This window comes from Mchenga conophoros, linkage group LG4 (genome assembly GCF_057382185.1).
Source record: "Mchenga conophoros isolate Kocher_MC1m ecotype Shallow Benthic linkage group LG4, M_conophoros_male_GT1.1, whole genome shotgun sequence".
Classification (NCBI taxonomy): domain Eukaryota; kingdom Metazoa; phylum Chordata; class Actinopteri; order Cichliformes; family Cichlidae; genus Mchenga; species Mchenga conophoros.
The window spans coordinates 28,637,707-28,654,031 of NC_140529.1; the positions used below are offsets into that span (position 1 = coordinate 28,637,707).

The 16,325-nt window shown below is 41.2% G+C and overlaps 1 pseudogene across 1 annotated transcript; it reads right to left on the reverse strand.

The window, feature by feature from the left end:
* Nucleotides 1-1,060: 1,060 nt before the first annotated feature.
* Nucleotides 1,061-9,434, reverse strand: LOC146576349 (myosin heavy chain, fast skeletal muscle-like; annotated as a pseudogene). Its single transcript, XR_014892301.1, has 21 exons — nucleotides 9,326-9,434; nucleotides 7,180-7,283; nucleotides 6,943-7,081; nucleotides 6,695-6,813; nucleotides 6,450-6,599; nucleotides 6,195-6,365; nucleotides 5,802-6,108; nucleotides 5,588-5,658; nucleotides 5,415-5,502; nucleotides 5,223-5,340; nucleotides 4,986-5,109; nucleotides 4,769-4,905; nucleotides 4,180-4,665; nucleotides 3,889-4,047; nucleotides 3,650-3,795; nucleotides 3,455-3,545; nucleotides 2,188-2,384; nucleotides 1,912-2,095; nucleotides 1,664-1,759; nucleotides 1,413-1,544; nucleotides 1,061-1,179 (listed from the first exon to the last, which is right to left on the reverse strand). The product of XR_014892301.1 is annotated as a myosin heavy chain, fast skeletal muscle-like (transcript).
* Between the last annotated feature and the right edge of the window lie 6,891 nt (nucleotides 9,435-16,325).

Consider the following 16,325-nt stretch of genomic DNA (forward strand, 5'->3'; position numbering starts at 1 on the left):
AAAAATAGAAAGCCACCAGCATGCCACAGCACATGTTTGTGGAGCAGACCCAAATACAGACACCGGGGAGAAGCACAGCAAGTGTGGCCTTATGTGTCAGTAAGCATAAACAGATGTCAGAGACCTCTGGAATATAAATAAAGTTGACCATGTGCCTGTGCAGTTGGCTGATTTAATCAGTAATGTGTGGCTTGTGTTTTAATCACATTCTCATGCTTTGGTTTTATGTGTGAAGGACATAGTGCATTGTGAATTTGCCAATTTAGAATGTATTGCTCATACTGTAAGTGTTTGAAGAAACCCTTGGGAAATATGCAATATGTAGCTTTTTTTTGTGTTGCAATAATAAGAGAAATTTGTGTTTACTTTCTGTAATGCTTATTCTTCGTGAAAGCTCAACAACACTTCTTTTGAAAGGCAATGTAGTATGGCATGACAATCTTACTGACAGTTGTCAAAACAAATTAGTGAATTAGAGAGAATTAACTGTATAAACGGAGGCTATATTAGGTTTATAACAGTATTATATCAGTGGCATAGCTTTGTGTCCACACTTGAACTGCCTCAAAATTAAACTATAAAATGCTAACTACAGATTTCAGTCTGTCTTTTTTATGTACGTTTCTCAAAAGTTACTGTAACTGTGGGGTCTTATTTTGACACTTCTACCTAATGTCCTTATCAAAGTTTGGTAATAACATACATTTGGACCTTTTATTATCAGCCTTTATATACTGCTGTATCTGAAGGAATATTTTTATAACTGTAAATAGATAGAATTAAGAAGTCAAAATCAGGCATCTTCAGTTTAATTTGATGATGCCTGATTGAATTTGTGCTAATATGAACCTCGTTTTTTAAAAATATTAATCTAACCATGCCATGACTAATGCTGAAAGCTAGGGAGAACACTAAGAAGAAGCACTGTCCCCATATGAAAGGACAATGTCCTGTAGCTATAAATCATCAATTCTGAAGAAACTACTGTGTTGAACATTGTATTTTCCAATTGAACCTTTGCAGAATGCAGAGTAAATGATACTGAATAAATATCATTAAATCATAGTCAAAGAGTTTATTAAATCAGTACATCATAAGAAGTCAATTCAACAGGTAGTTCATATTTTATGAATGCCGTCAAAAAGTTTCAGAGGATGTCCATTATTCAGCACTTTCGCCCTGGAAGAAAGAAGAAATAAAAAAGACTTATTCAACATATATTAAAAACGTTTGTAGAATTTGTCTCATCTTCAATTTATATAGCTGGATTGAAATTTACACAGGGCATAAAAATATCTACACTGTCTTCTACTTTCAATCCACATTAGATTATTAATGTATAGAACTTCTATCAAAAAACTCTATTAAACAAAGCGAAGTTATCTGTAAAAAAAAAAAATTACATGAATTACCTTTCCAGCATCACGGCTCTTGGCTCTCAGTTTGTTGACCTGAGATTCAGCAATGTCAGCACGCTCCTGAGCTTCCTCCATCTCATGCTGGACCTTTCTCAGTCTGGACATGTGGGTGTTGGCCTGTTCTTCCTGTACAGTGTGACAATATGTTGTTGTTGTTTTTTAAAATATCTGGTCATATATGCTAAATATATGTCATTTATAAAGTTATGCATTCCATATGTAAAATCACAAAACATTTTACTCACAGCCTCCTCAGCCTGTCTCTTGTAATCCTTGACTTTGAACTGCAGCTTGTCCACCAGATCCTGAAGTCTCACCACATTCTTCTTGTCCTCCTCAGTCTGCATAGATAACAAACTGTTATTGACAGCTGAGGAAGAAAGAATTTAGGAACTTAAATTCTGCCAGGACCTATGTTAATGTAGGTTAATTACTTGGTTGTTATTATACCTGTATGATTATTCTGATGATATTGGTTATGTTTAAACTTTACTTTATCAAAGTTCCTCTGCTTCTTGTCAAGGTTGGCAGCCAGAGCATTAGCTCTCTCCACATCAATCATGAGGTCCTCCACCTCACCCTGCAGCCTCTGCTTGGTCTTCTCCAGTGAGGCACACTTGGAGTTCACAGCCTCAATGGATTCCTCAGCCTCCTGCAGGCGCTGGGCAAGCTTTTTCCTGTTGTTAAAAGAATTCTGTTTTTATTAAGGCTGAATTGGTTGGTTTTAAGTCTGAAAACTAATTTAAACAATGAAAGTATGGTGACTTACTTGGCCTCCTCCAGCTCCTCAGTGTGCTGGATGGCATCAGTCTCATATTTGGATCGCCACTGAGCCACCTCACTGTTGGCCTTGGACATTCCTCACTGCAGCTCAGCCTTGGCCTCCTGCTCCTCCTCAAACTGCTCTCTGAGCAGATCACAGTCATGACGTGCTGACTGAACAGCATGAGCCAGGGCGTTCTTGGCCTGTTGAAAAGACAATCAATGTCAGGTCCATCCATCTTCATCCGCTTTATCCGAGGCCGGGTCGCAGGGGCAGCAGCCTAAGCAAAGAGGCCCAGACCTCCCTCTCCCCAGCCACCTCCTCCAGCTTATCCGGGGGAACACCAAGGCGTTCCCAGGCCAGCTGAGAGATATAATCTCTCCAGCGTGTCCTGGGTCTGCCACGGGGCCTCCTCCCGGTGGGACATGCCTGGAACACCTCACCCAGGAGGCGCCCAGGGGGCATCCTTGTCAGATGCCCGAACCACCTCAGCTGGCTCCTTTCGATGTGGAGCAGCAGCGGCTCTACTCTGAGCCCCTCCCGGATGGCCAAACTTCTCACCCTATCTCTAAGGGAGAGGCCAGCCACCCTTCGGAGGAAGCTCATTTCTGCCGCTTGTATCCGCGATCTCGTTCTTTCGGTCACTACCCACAGCTCGTGGCCATAGGTGAGGGTAGGGACGTAGATCGACCGGTAAATTGAGAGTTTCGCTTTTACACTCAGATCCCTCTTCACCACGATGGACCGGTGCAGCGTCTGCATTACTGCAGCTGCAGCCCCAATCTGTCTGTCGATCTCCGGCTCCCTTCTCCCATCACTCGCGAACAAGACCCCGAGATACTTGAACTCCTCCACTTGGGGCAGGAGCTCATCCCCGACCTGGAGTGGGCACTCCACCCTTTTCCGGCTGAGAACCATGGCCTCAGATTTGGAGGTGCTGATCCTCATTCCCGCTGCTTCACACTCGACTGCGAACCGTTCCAGTGCGAGCTGGAGGCCTTCACCCGATGAAGCCAACAGCCAGTGTCAATGTCAGGTGGACAACTTTAATGTTTAAATCAATTTTAAAGTCTAATGCTGAGAGGATGAGAAATTTAAATGGTAACAACTTGTACTCGCTCTTCTCTTTCTCCAGCTTCTGTTTGACACACTGGAGGTTGTCAATCTGCTCTCCAAGCTCTAAATTAATTAAGTTTATTAATGAGAACTAAAATAGTAATTTTTTTAATTAAAATGCACAATATTCTTTATGAACACTGGTCATTAGTGTTACCTGGAGTTCCTTGATCTTTTTCTGAAGTTGAGCACCAAGGGATTGTTCATCCTCAATTTTGCTGAGAAGTTGGCTGATTTCAAAGTCTTTCCTTGATGGAGAAACCAACAGAGATTGTATTGTCACAGTCTGTATGATTGTTAGAATGCAATGAGTCAAAATGACATTCTTAACAAAAACAAAAAAATGCCCTACTTCTTGATTTTCTCATCAGACTGCTGCTTGTCATTCTCCAGATCCATTATGGATTCCTGGGCCAGTTTCAGATCTCCCTCTAGCTTCCTCTTGGCTCTCTCAAGGTCCATGCGGAGCTTCTTCTCTTGCTCCAGTGAACCCTCAAGCTATAAAATCATGTCAGTTGATTTAAGTGGTTGGAAAGACAATGATTCAATACTCTTTCCATTAAAAAAGCAATATGATTATAATTTTCTTACATCATCAACTTGCTATTCCAGCTTTGTCTTGACTTTGTCCTCCTCTGCCTGGAGATCATCCAGTGTTTGTTGATGGGCCTCTTGTAAGGCTTTCTTCTCCTTAGTTAACTTGGCAATTGACTCATCTTGAGATGCCATCTCCTCTGTCAGGTTTTTCACCTAAGAATTGTACAAAGGATGTATTTAAATATAACTTAACAACTATATCTCAGGAAAGAATTAATATATTTTAATTTAGAGGTGTCTATTTAAAAAAAAAAAAAAAAGACCTCAGATATAGATAAATTGAACCTTGTTTTCTGTGGCATGTTTCTCCTTCTCCACTTTGGCCAAGGTGAGCTCCAAGTCATCAATGTTCTTCTTCAGCTCAGAGCATTCATCCTCCAGCTTCCTCTTCTTAGCAGTCAGCTCAGCATTGATTTCCTCTTCATCCTCCAGTCTCTCACTTGTCTCTTTGAGTTTGGCCTCGAGCTGATTTTGCTCTTAATGAGCCCCTCACACCTTTCTTCAGCATCAGAGAGATTGTCAACTTGAGGTTGCAGGTCATTCTTCTCCTGCAGCAGGCCGACCATCTTCTCTTCCAGTTCTTTCTTCTTAGCCAGAGCAGCAGCCAGGTCTGTCTGCATCTTCTCATAGTTCTCCTTCATGTTCTGCAACTCCTTCTCAGTCTCAGCACTCTTCAGAAGAGGCTTGATCTTGAAGTACAGTTTCAGCCATGGCCAGTTCTTGACATTCATGAAAGAACGGATGTTGTAGTGGATGGAGAAGATAGATTCTCTAAAAACCAAACATGAGAGTTTTACTTTTAGTATATAAGGATCTTATTATGAGGAAGGAAATACAAAAGAGAATACAATAGAGTTTAGTATAATAATGTTACCTCCTCTCCATCATCTTCACAAACTCTTTCCTCATGACGTATCCTCTGCAGAGAGCCTGAGTCATGGTCACCAGCTCAGCCAGTTTCTCATCTCTCATCTCCTCAAGAGTGCCCAGCAGACCAGCTTTGAAGAACACCTATTTAATCATTGAAAACATATGTATAGGTGCATATTGAGAGTTTTTTTTTAAATGTCTATTAATATAACAAAGTGTACCTTTGTGTGCCCAAACATGTACTGTGTGTGATCCACATCAGTGGAGCCAAGCAGCTTCTCTGAAGCTTTCTTGTTGTCAATGAACTGTCCCTCAGGGATGACACTGGCATTCAACACTTTGTATCTTCAAGAGAGAATCAGGTTGTTACTTAGATTTTTCTTCCATCATATTCAAGTTTGTCCTTTACAACAACAATGAATTCATTTTTCCTTTCCAATATTGTAATGTGCTGTCACCTCTGCTTGAAGTCACCATAGAGGATTCTGCTGGGGAAACCCTTTCTGCACATTCTGATGCCCTCCAGTACACCGTTACACCTCAGCTGGTGGATGACCAGGAAGTTCTCCATAAGACCTGAGAGTCAGAAATGCATAATGTTTCAAATCTTTTCTACTGTCATTTTTACAGTTAATATTACTGTGGGGTACCTGGGGTCTTTGTCTCATTGGGAATCAGGCAACGGACAAAGTGAGGATGAGTGCTTCTTAAGTTGGTCATCAGCTTGGCCAGATTCTCCTGTAGATCAGCATCATTAGATAATAGGTCAAAAATATTTTAAAAAGAGCATTTAATTTTGTTTTTCTAAAATGTAAATCTATACATACAGAGCAGACAAAGTCTGGAAGGAACCACCCTTCTTCTTCCCACCTTTCTTGCCACCCCCAGCAGCCTCTGTTTTCATAAACAGTAATTGTCATTATTGTCACTATTTTTCACTGCATAGTCTTAGCCTGCAGTATGCACATTATAGTTATAAGACAGATACATACTATCTGTACTGGACACGCGAGCTTGTGAGCACTTTTGTTTCTAACCTTCAGCTCCAGCATGGGCTGCGTACAGGAAGCCCAGCAGTTTGTTTGAAGACTTCTGGTAGAGCTGAACAACTGAGTCATTCAGTTGGTCCTTGTTCTTGTCCAGCCAGCCAGTGATATTGTAGTCCACTGTACCAGCATAGTGAACCAGGGAGAAGTGTGCCTCAGCCTTGCCCTTTCCAGGCTTTGGTTTCTCAAATGCTTTGGTCTTGCCAAGATGCTGATCGTGCAGCTTGTTCTTGAACGTTGTGTCAGAGGCCTTGGGGAACATGCACTCCTCTTCAAGGATGGAGAAGATGCCCATTGGCTGAGAAAATGTCACATGTCATATTAAAATTTCAAGGGAGGTAACATATGCAACATATGTAAATTTCTTCCATAGTAGCTGTTTACCTTCTAAATAAGCTCAATGCAGGCAGCCAAGTCCATACCAAAGTCAATGAACTCCCATTGAATGCCTTCTTTCTTGTACTCCTCTTGCTCCAGGACAAACATGTGATGGTTGAAAAACTGTTGCAGTTTCTCATTGGTGAAGTTGATGCAGAGTTGCTCCAAGCTGTTGAACTGTAATAGTACAAACATGTCTAACTTCATGGCAATAGAGTCTTTAAAGTTTGAGATATGTGGTGAAATGTCTCAAGTGCTCACATCGAAGATCTCAAATCCAGCGATATCCAGCACTCCAATGAAGAACTGTCTGGGCTGCTTTGTGTCCAGCATCTCATTGATACGGATAACCATCCACAAGAACATTTTCTCATAGATAGATTTGCACAGAGCCGAGACAGCATTGTTGACCTGGCAAACAAGAATTTATAATGATACAAAACCCAGAATACAGCTATAATGTCCAATTCTTTAATATAACATTATTAAAAATTTATTTAAATTACCTGTGGGACGGTCTGACCTTTGGTCACCATCTCATTGCCGACTTTGACTCTTGGGTAGCACAAAGCTTTCAGCATATCAGCCGAGTTCAGGCCCAGGAGATATGCAATCTTGTCCGCCTCTGAGGAAAAATAGCACAATATCTAATTAATGTACATTTCTTCAAATGTTACTTCCCTCTAATGTCCCAATCCTCCCAATTATAAACAAAAAAACTTCATAAGGACAATTTTACTATTTTGCCAGTTACCCTCAGTGCCATCTGGTTCAGCCTGCTCTTCACGCTGCTTCTGCTTGAATTTCATGTTGCCATGATGCATCACAGCACCAGTCAGCTTGTAGATGTTTATTTTCTCATCAGCAGTAAAGCCCAAGATGTCAATTGCAGTCTGAAATTCACACAAATGAAAGAAACAAATATTCTGAAAAAGAAAAGAGATTTGTGCCCAAATGCAAGAATGCAGATAAACATGAAATGTGATTTTACATCTGTTGCAATGAACTCCTCCACATCATTGATGCTCTTGACAGTGACTTCACCCTGACTGATCATTGGATAGTCATAAATGTTAGTTGTGATCAGAAGAGCCTCTGTAATAAATAAATAAATTAATTAATTAATTAAAAAATTGTCTCATTATATTTTCTTTAATTCTTGGAACCACTGAATGAAAGGCAGAGTCTTCAGCTATCATGCTACTTTCCTGTGGAACCAGTTTCCAGTATAGATTCAGTAGACAGACAACCTCCAATTGAATATTAAGCTGAAAACTTTTAACACTTTTATTTAAAACAAAGTTAGGGTTGGATCAGGTGACCCATGAACATTCTTTTAGTCACACTATGCTCAGAGTGCTGGGAGACTTGCATTAATGTACTGAGTATATATTTTCCACTCAGATTTTCAGGTTCATATAGCATTACATTGACACAGTTTATCACTAAGCACGAAGTGTACCCTATGGTAACCAGTAATGAGATTTAAATTTGGAGAAGTCCTGAAATGTCACTGGTATACAGTTGCAGGACATAAACATCTCAGGCATCTGTCATCAAATTCAGCATCAGCCTTTCTCTTAATGCTAGACAAGTATTGTATATCTCTACTGGGAACAGACTTTAAGGACGATTGGTCAGCTCAGATAACCAAATACCAGAACAATGTCACAAATAATACTGATGCATTTCTGCAAAATATAAAGATACAGCTTTTTTTTATTTGTTTTTTTGTTTTTTTGCCTAGTAAATGATAAATGATTAAAGTAAAGGACCCACGCATGGCTTAATATTTTCCATCTTATCAGCAGATGAAAAGGTATTAAGGTCAAAAGTAAATCCAGGAAAAGTTATCTTATGTTTCCTGAATTTTATAAGTCTTCATAATTTTACAATGAGGAACAGCATTGTATCACAGACTATAGAAAATGTGTTGTTTTGTTTTTTTTCTTGTTATTGGTGAGCCTCTGCCAGACTTTACTTCTGACAAACACCCCCTCTCTGACATGCTGTTTTTAGACTTAATCATGTTACTGACCTGTTGCTAATTAATCTTTTAAGATTTTTAAGATTTTAGCCTGTGGAATCTTCCTCCAACTATGTTTTGGAAACATGTTGCTGTCATCAGATTTAAATGTTTTTAAATTAATAGTAAAATGTCAGACTTAACATATCAAATCTCTTAAATGTTCCCATCCCTGGTGGATAAAACTGTACAGTTATCCCCACTTTAAAATACTTTAAAATATTGTAAGACATATAGATTTTTATCCATTTTCTCTAATCTTTATAACTAAACTGTTAGAAGTTGAAACAGTACACAGAATATAAAATAATAAAATCAGAAATGTTCACTTTCAGTGCACATGATCACTGGTCAGTAGAGATCCAGTTGATCCAGATCCTGTGCTTGTCCAACTTTTCATTAAGCCAGGCAGCACTGCTGTTAAAAAATGAAAACTGCCACTCAATACATTAAAGAGCAATGAAAAGGATTAAGAATCTGTAGTGGGGGGGGGGGGGAAGAGTCCCACATACACAAAGTTATGATCACAAGCTTCTTATTTTAACCTGTTGAATTACAGTTATGTACCCAGGCTGCTGTCTCACATCTCATAGTTAGAAAGCCTTGCAGAAAGGGCTCTCTAGGGAGAAATGTTAAGCACATGACTTGTTTAGCTTGCAACTGATGGTGCAGCTGCTGTAATGAGATGATAGAGTGGAGCCACCACACTCTTATGCAAAAAGATTGTTCCTAACCTCATTCAAAAATTAAAACCTATGGTCCATTATGAAATAAAACACATTACAGAGGAGATTCATTTTCACATACGTATTAAATGTCAGTACATAGTCACAGTTGCTTTGTTTTCCCTGATGGATATTTGCACACCATAATCCTCTTGGAATACGCTTATTGATTGGAACACCCGATTTGGATGTCTAAGTTAATACTTTTGGCAATATAGTCTGCATATATATAAAAAATTCCCCACTCGCCCTGCAAGTGTTTTTATCCTTTCAGCTTGGGTCCTCTACCTGAGGTCTGGAAGCTATCAGTATCTTTGCTGCAATATTGTCTTCTGGTAGTGCAATCCCCTCAGCTCTGACTGCTTTTGCTTTCTTTGCCATCCAACCACACTTCTCTAGTGTGAACATTCCAATATTGTTGCTGTAGATCTTAGTGGTGTGGATCAGCGAGACTATGTCTTGTTCACCCCTGGCATACAGCTTGATGTCATCCATGTAGAGGTGGTGGCTAAAATTTGCTCCATTCTGTACTTGTTCTAGTACAGAAGTCTTTTCAATGATAAGGCTGAGGAGGTTTAGGACTGCAGAACAGTAGTGGGGACTGAGTATCTTCTTGGTAAATCCTGCACTTGATGGTGACTTGCACAATTGGCTTGAAGTTGGCTTCTATTGTTAATATCCACATATTCCTGATGAAGGCTCTTAGGGTTCTGTTGATCTCATATAGTTCTAAGTAGAGATGGACCGATCCGATATTACGTATCGGTATCGGTCCGATACTGACCTAAATTACTGGATCGGATATCGGAGAAAAATAAAAAATGTAATCCGATCCATTAAATATCACAAAAGCACCTCACAAAACTTGCAACACACCGTAACTCACCTCAGAACGTTAGCATGTCGGAGCAGTATGCGTCACGTGATAGAGCGGCTGTGGCATGCGGGACCTGTCGGTGGTCTGGATAGCATTTGGAGCTTCGCTAGCAACCTGGCATTTCATCTCCGACAAAGTTATCCCCGAGAGAAGTAAAGCACGTGTGTAAGTCCATCTCTGAATGTTTGTAAAGCATTCCCACGTTAAGCTTAACGAGCGACTGCCTCTTGCTCTCCGGCTGCTACTTCAATCGTGAAACTGCTTAAATGATCAGCTGATCGGCTTTTCTGTCGCGAGTCCGTCTCTCTTGTTTGTTTTTGGTCCACTTTGCACCAGAAAGAGGAAACCAGCGGCTGAACAACAGCAGCACGTTTAAGCTTGATAAGCTGTTGTTACAATTTATTTAATATTACTTTCTACTCCAGGATCTTTTTCTACGTAGCTGACGGCTGGTAACTGTGCAGGGGCGGATCTAGCAAAGTTTAGCCAGGGGGGCCGATAGGGCATTAACTGGGAAAAGGGGGCACAAAGACATACTTTTCTTTCTTATTCTCATTTAAAATGTCTAGCTTTTAATAAATAATTATCTGACACCCAAAGTTTTAATTTGATGTAAAATGAATAGAAGTCAATTACTGTATATAGTGACTATTAAGTCTAATATATATACCCTAGTAAGCTATAGTACTTTTTCCTTTGGGAAGGTACCATCTGTGCAGTCTGCAATTTTGTTGAAGAAAGATGTTGAATCTATTTAATATTTCTTGAAAAAGAATTGATTTCTGTGCATTTTTTTTTCACACTGCATCAAATTAAGGTTGATTACGTCGATTAAGCATCATGAGGTGGAGCGTGAGGGGTGGTTCCCTATTTTTTATTTATTTATTTTTGTTGTTGCTGGGAGTTGGAACCCTATTAGTTAGGTTGCTTAATATTTACGCTAAGTACTCTTTAAAATACCAGAATAGGGAGGATGGTGTAGGTCTAAGTTTATTAGATTGATCAGTATTGCTGAACTATGAAATATTTTTTTTGTATACAGGTATAACAGAATAGCTTTAGTGTAGTTGTTGTTTTAAACTTGAGTATGAACTTGCAGACTTGCAAAATGCAGCAAGATATTTTAAAAAACAGTTTTGTTGATTAAAAAACATATCGGATTCATATCGGTATCGGCAGATATCCAAATTTATGATATCGGTATCGGTATCGGACATAAAAAAGTGGTATCGTGCCATCTCTAGTTCTAAGCATTCCAGGATCCAAGTGTGAGGCATTCAGCCATAGGCTTTCTTTTAGTCAATCCTGGCAGTCCACAGGTTGCTCAGTCTGGTCTTACAGTCTCGAATTACTTCTCTATCTACCAGTAGCTAGTGTTTCTGTCCTGGTCTGGGTGAATGCTGTATTTTTCAACAGTGGCGGTGATTCCACCTCTGGGAAGAGTTGTCGCATCATGACAGGCTGCACCTGGGAGTAATTTGGCGGTCAGCTTTTTAAGACCAGCGCTTACAATCACTCTCCGTCAGATGGTCTGCTAACCACCGTTATTGTAGGCCGTCGCAGTTCATGTCTGAGTTTCATAGTGTTGCTCATACTTACTAGTTTTTTCCTTTCTACTCACAGAAGTTCGCCGGACGCCATTTTCTAACCTGCAATAATCAAATCTCTGTTCAGTCGCTGTTCTGCTCGGCAGCTTCACTGCTTATACCCCTGCCTGCCTCCCTGCTGGAACTGGAACTGGAACAGTTCGTATCTCCATTCTGGACTCACTCACAGCTCACCCGGACCACTTACCCTTCTAGGCTTTGCTGCCACCTGCAAAAAGTGAGACTGTTCACAATTTGTCTGTTTCACCCTGGATCAGCGTGTGGAACACCCCTTGACACCTGTTTCTTCTGTAACAGTGACTCTGAGCACCCCAGCCCCTTTCCCCAGTCTAGCCTTCACCTTAATCTCATGCCATGAGGTTCCTGTACTAGCAGTTACTGAGTATCGGGTTCTCCGGCTCTTGTACATGCCAGCCTGTGCGCATGATTTCTGGACTCTTTCATAGTTCCTCTAGTGTGTAAGATAAGATAAGATAAGATAACCTTTATTAGTCCCACACGTGGGAAATTTGTTTTGTCACAGCAGGAAGTGGACAGTGCAAAAGTTATGACGCAAAAATTTGAATACAATAAGAATAAATACAGTACACAGCTGTACAGAATAGAATAAAATAATATACTATATACAGTAGAATAAAATAGAATAAAAATATACAATAAGATAAAAATAGAATACGAATGCTATATACAACTGAGTAAAAATACAACGATGCCAGAAAAGATTATTGCACTTAATATTCATCATTCATGGTTTTGTGTGTGTATTCATGGTAACTATCATAGCCTTATTCTAGTTAATCATAGTATTGTTCTAGTTCATGGTTCATCATAGTGTGGTTCTAGTTCACAGTTTATCATAGTAACTCACAAGCTGTTAGTCACAGTAAACTTTACTGTTATTAGTTTATGCATCCCCAAAAGTTGATTCTGTTCATCTGGACATAGCATTTTCAGTGGAAGAAATGTTTTGTCACTAATCCAAGTGACTTCTTCAGTGGATGACTCTCATCATCCACTGGAGCATAAACTGGGTGTCATCAGGACACTACATCATAGAGCAAACACCATCCCCACTGACCCAGCGACCAGGGAAGCAGAAAACATCACATCACGAAGGCCCTGAGTAAATGTGATTATCCCAGCTGGACATTTGTCAAAGCTGAGAAAGAGCCTAAAGAAAGCTCCTAAAGAAAGCTCTAGCCATTCCAGGAGAGAAGGACAGCCCGCTGCCTATGCAAAAACCCTTAGTAATCCTGTATGTGTCAGGAGTATCGAAACAGTGACGCATTTTTTGTAAATACTGGTGGATTTTAAACCCCAAAACAAGTTGTGCCAAAAATTGGTCCACCCCAAAGATCGGGCCCCTGACGCAAACAGAGAAATATAGTGTACGCTGTTAAGTGCCATGAGGATTGCCAGGATTTATACATTGGGGAAACCAAACAACCTCTGGTGAAGCGGATGGCACAACACAGAAGAACCACCTCGCCAGGCCACGACTCTGCAGTCTAGTCACACCTACAGGCCAGTGGACACTCTTTCAATGATGAGGATATACACATCCTGGACAGGGAGGAACGCTGCTTTGAGCGCAGTGTCAAGGAGGCCATTAACGTGAAAAGGGAAAGACCATCTCTGAATCGAGGAGGAGGCCTAAGGGTACGGGTACAGGGTTTGATCAAGGGCTGGGTATCGTCACTGAATATATATTCTGCAGTAGAAATATTCTGCAGTAGATCAAAAACGAAAGAAAACTATTAATCAACATATGAACATTAGCTGATGCTGCTGAAGTGAAGCAGAGCAAAGTTGCAGAGGTTTTATTAGAGACACAGCCAAGCGTTTTGCAATTTTGCATAATTTTAAAAAGTTTACATTTGTTCAGTAGCCTATTGAACGGTAGAAATGAGGCTTTCTTTTCGGAAGTAAGTAAAAGGAAAAAAACAGCGGCTGACAGCGCTGTAAACAACGGTAGACTTGTGCGTAATAAGCAAGCAAATAATGCAGAAAACAGATTTGAAGTATACTGCGAGAGAGAGAGAGAGAGAGAGAGAGAGAGAGAGAGAGAGAGAGAGCTCTGCATGAAGTGTGATTTTATCGTGGTAGAAGCAAAACAGCAAAGGTAAGAGGGAATTCATGACGATGTTTATGTGAAGCATAGTTTGGATCTTCTTTTGCTGCTTGTTCAGTCAATATTGTTTGGAGAGAGATAAAACCTGCAGCTTCAGAATCAACAGAATCTGCATGTACTTGGTGGTTGCAACTTTTCTAGTGACCTCTTCATGATTCCTATTTGCCTGTGGGATCTCCAGGTACTTGGAACTGTGCTCTATGTCTGCAATGTTACCTTCTGGTAGTTCGATCCCCTCAGGTCTGACTACCTTCCCTCTCTTTGTTACCATCTGACTATACTTCTCCAGTCCGAATGACATTCCCTTGTCGATCCGGCCGACGTCCAAGGCATGCCTTCATATTTATCTGTCTCGCTCATGTCTGCGGTCCATCTATGCTGACCAACCTGTGCACTGCCTGGATTGATTACAAGAAGGCCTATGACTCTATGCCACACACCTGGATCCTGGAATACCTAGAACCATACAAGATCAACAGGCCCCTAAGAGCCTTCATCAGGAACTCGATGGGGATGTGGTGTACATGTGGCCAACTTCAAGCCCATGGCACAAGTCAGCATCAAGTGCTGGATCTACCAAGGAGATGCTCTGTCCCCACTGCTGTTCTGCTTAAGCCTGAACCCCCTCAGTGTGATCATTAACAAGACTGGCTACTGACTACAGAATGGAGCAGTTGTCAGCCACCTCCTCCACATGGATGACATCAAGCTGTATGCCAAGAATGAACAAGACATCGATTCACTTATGCACACCACCAGGATATACAGCAATGACATCGGAATGTCATTCAAACTGGAGAAGTGTAGTCGGATGATAAAGAAGGAAGGTAGAACTGAGGGGATTGAACTACCAGAAGGCAACATTGCAGAGATAGAGGACAGTTACAAGTACCTGGGGATCCCACAAGCAAATGGGAACCATGAATAGGAAAGCTGCAACCACCAAGTACCTGCAGAGGGTGAGGCAAATCCTGAGGAGTCAGCTGAACAGTAAGAACAAGATCTGGGCTATCAACACCTACGCCCTGCCTGTGATCAGATACCATGCCAGGATAATAAGCTGGTCAAATGAGGAGATAGAAGCCACTGACATCAAGACCAGGGAGCTCCAGTATCCTGAGGCTGTAGGCTAAGCGGAAGGAAGGAGGCCGGGGACTGGTGAGTGTCAGTACCACAGTACCACATAGCATACAGAAACATCTGTGCCGAGTATGGCATGGAAGTCCTGAGGTCAAAATGGGAGAGGCCCCCCAAGGGTGGCAGAGAATGACCGAGCTAAGATCCTGTGGGACTATGTCCGTGGTGGTAGACAAACAGAAGAAGATGGCCGTACTGATAGATGTAGCAATTCCGAATGACAGCAACATAAGGAAGAAGGAACATGTGAAACTTGAGAAATACCAAGGGCATAGAGAAGAGCTTGAGAAGCTGTGGAGGGCAAATGTAACAATGCTCCCAGTGGTAATAGGAGCACTAGGTGCAGTGACTCATAAGCTAGACGAGTGCCTCCAGCAGATCCCAGGAACAGCATCCGAGATCTCTGTCTAGAGTAGCGGAGTCCTAGGAACTACGATACTGCACAGAACCCTCAAACTCCCAGGCCTCTGGTAGAGGACCCAAGCTTGAAGTATATATATATATATATATATATATATATATATATATATATATATATATATATATATATATATATATATATATATATATATATATATATATATAATAGGGGTGCAACAATACTCGTATCGATATTGAACCATTCGATACAGTGCTTTCGGTTCGGTACGCATGTGTATCGAACAATACAAAATTTGAGATTTACTTTATCAACTTTTCTTCTGACAATGCTGTCTGTGTTGGGCGCTCAGTGGATCTGCGTTCGACTACTCCGCCTAGGCTGCACTGTCGAGTGCAGATCCACTGAGCGCAGCGCAAGCTAGCAAGACAGATTCTAAGCTCGTTGCAACATGGCAACTGCCTCAACGCTGCCCGAAATTGAACCTCCCCCACCCTCATTCAGAGCTGGTGTTTGGAAGTATCTTGGTTTTCATGTGAAGCATGACCCTTATGGTAAGCGTGTCATGGACAAAAGTAAAACAGTATGTCGGATGTGCCACGCAATGCTCAATTGGTGGGAACTAGTGCGTTAGCTTGTTGACGCCGTCCAGCCCCACGCATGGGGCGATCCGCGGTAACTCGTTAACGGAGATTTGCCTCATTATGGCGTTAATGTTATTTTAATGAGATTAACGCTGACAGCACTAGTGGGAACACAACGAATATGACTGCACGTTTACTCCGACATCATCCTAGTGCAAAGACAAGTGGAAGCAGACAAAAACAACAAGCACACATGCTACAAACTTTACCCGAGTCATTTAGACCAGCGGTCCCCAACCCCCAGGCCTCGGACCGGTACCGGTCCGTGAGTTGTTTGGTACCAGGCAGCGAGAGTTGAGGCTCAGGTGTGAAATGTATGGTTTTCAGGGTTTTTATTGGTTTTCAGCATTAGTTTGTTATCGTTTTTATTGTTAACTCGGTTTTCCTGGGTCTTTTCACGTGTGTTATGAATAAATCTTCTTTTTTTCGGTACCGGTACTAGTTTTATTTTGTTGTACTTATCCGCGACACCTTAAAGGCCGGTCCGTGAAAATATTGTCGGGCATAAACCGGTCCGTGGCACAAAAAAGGTTGGGGACCGCTGATTTAGACAGCCGTTAGCACATGTTTCTCCTTATGGGGACCTGATATGTTTATTATGCTGCTGAGAA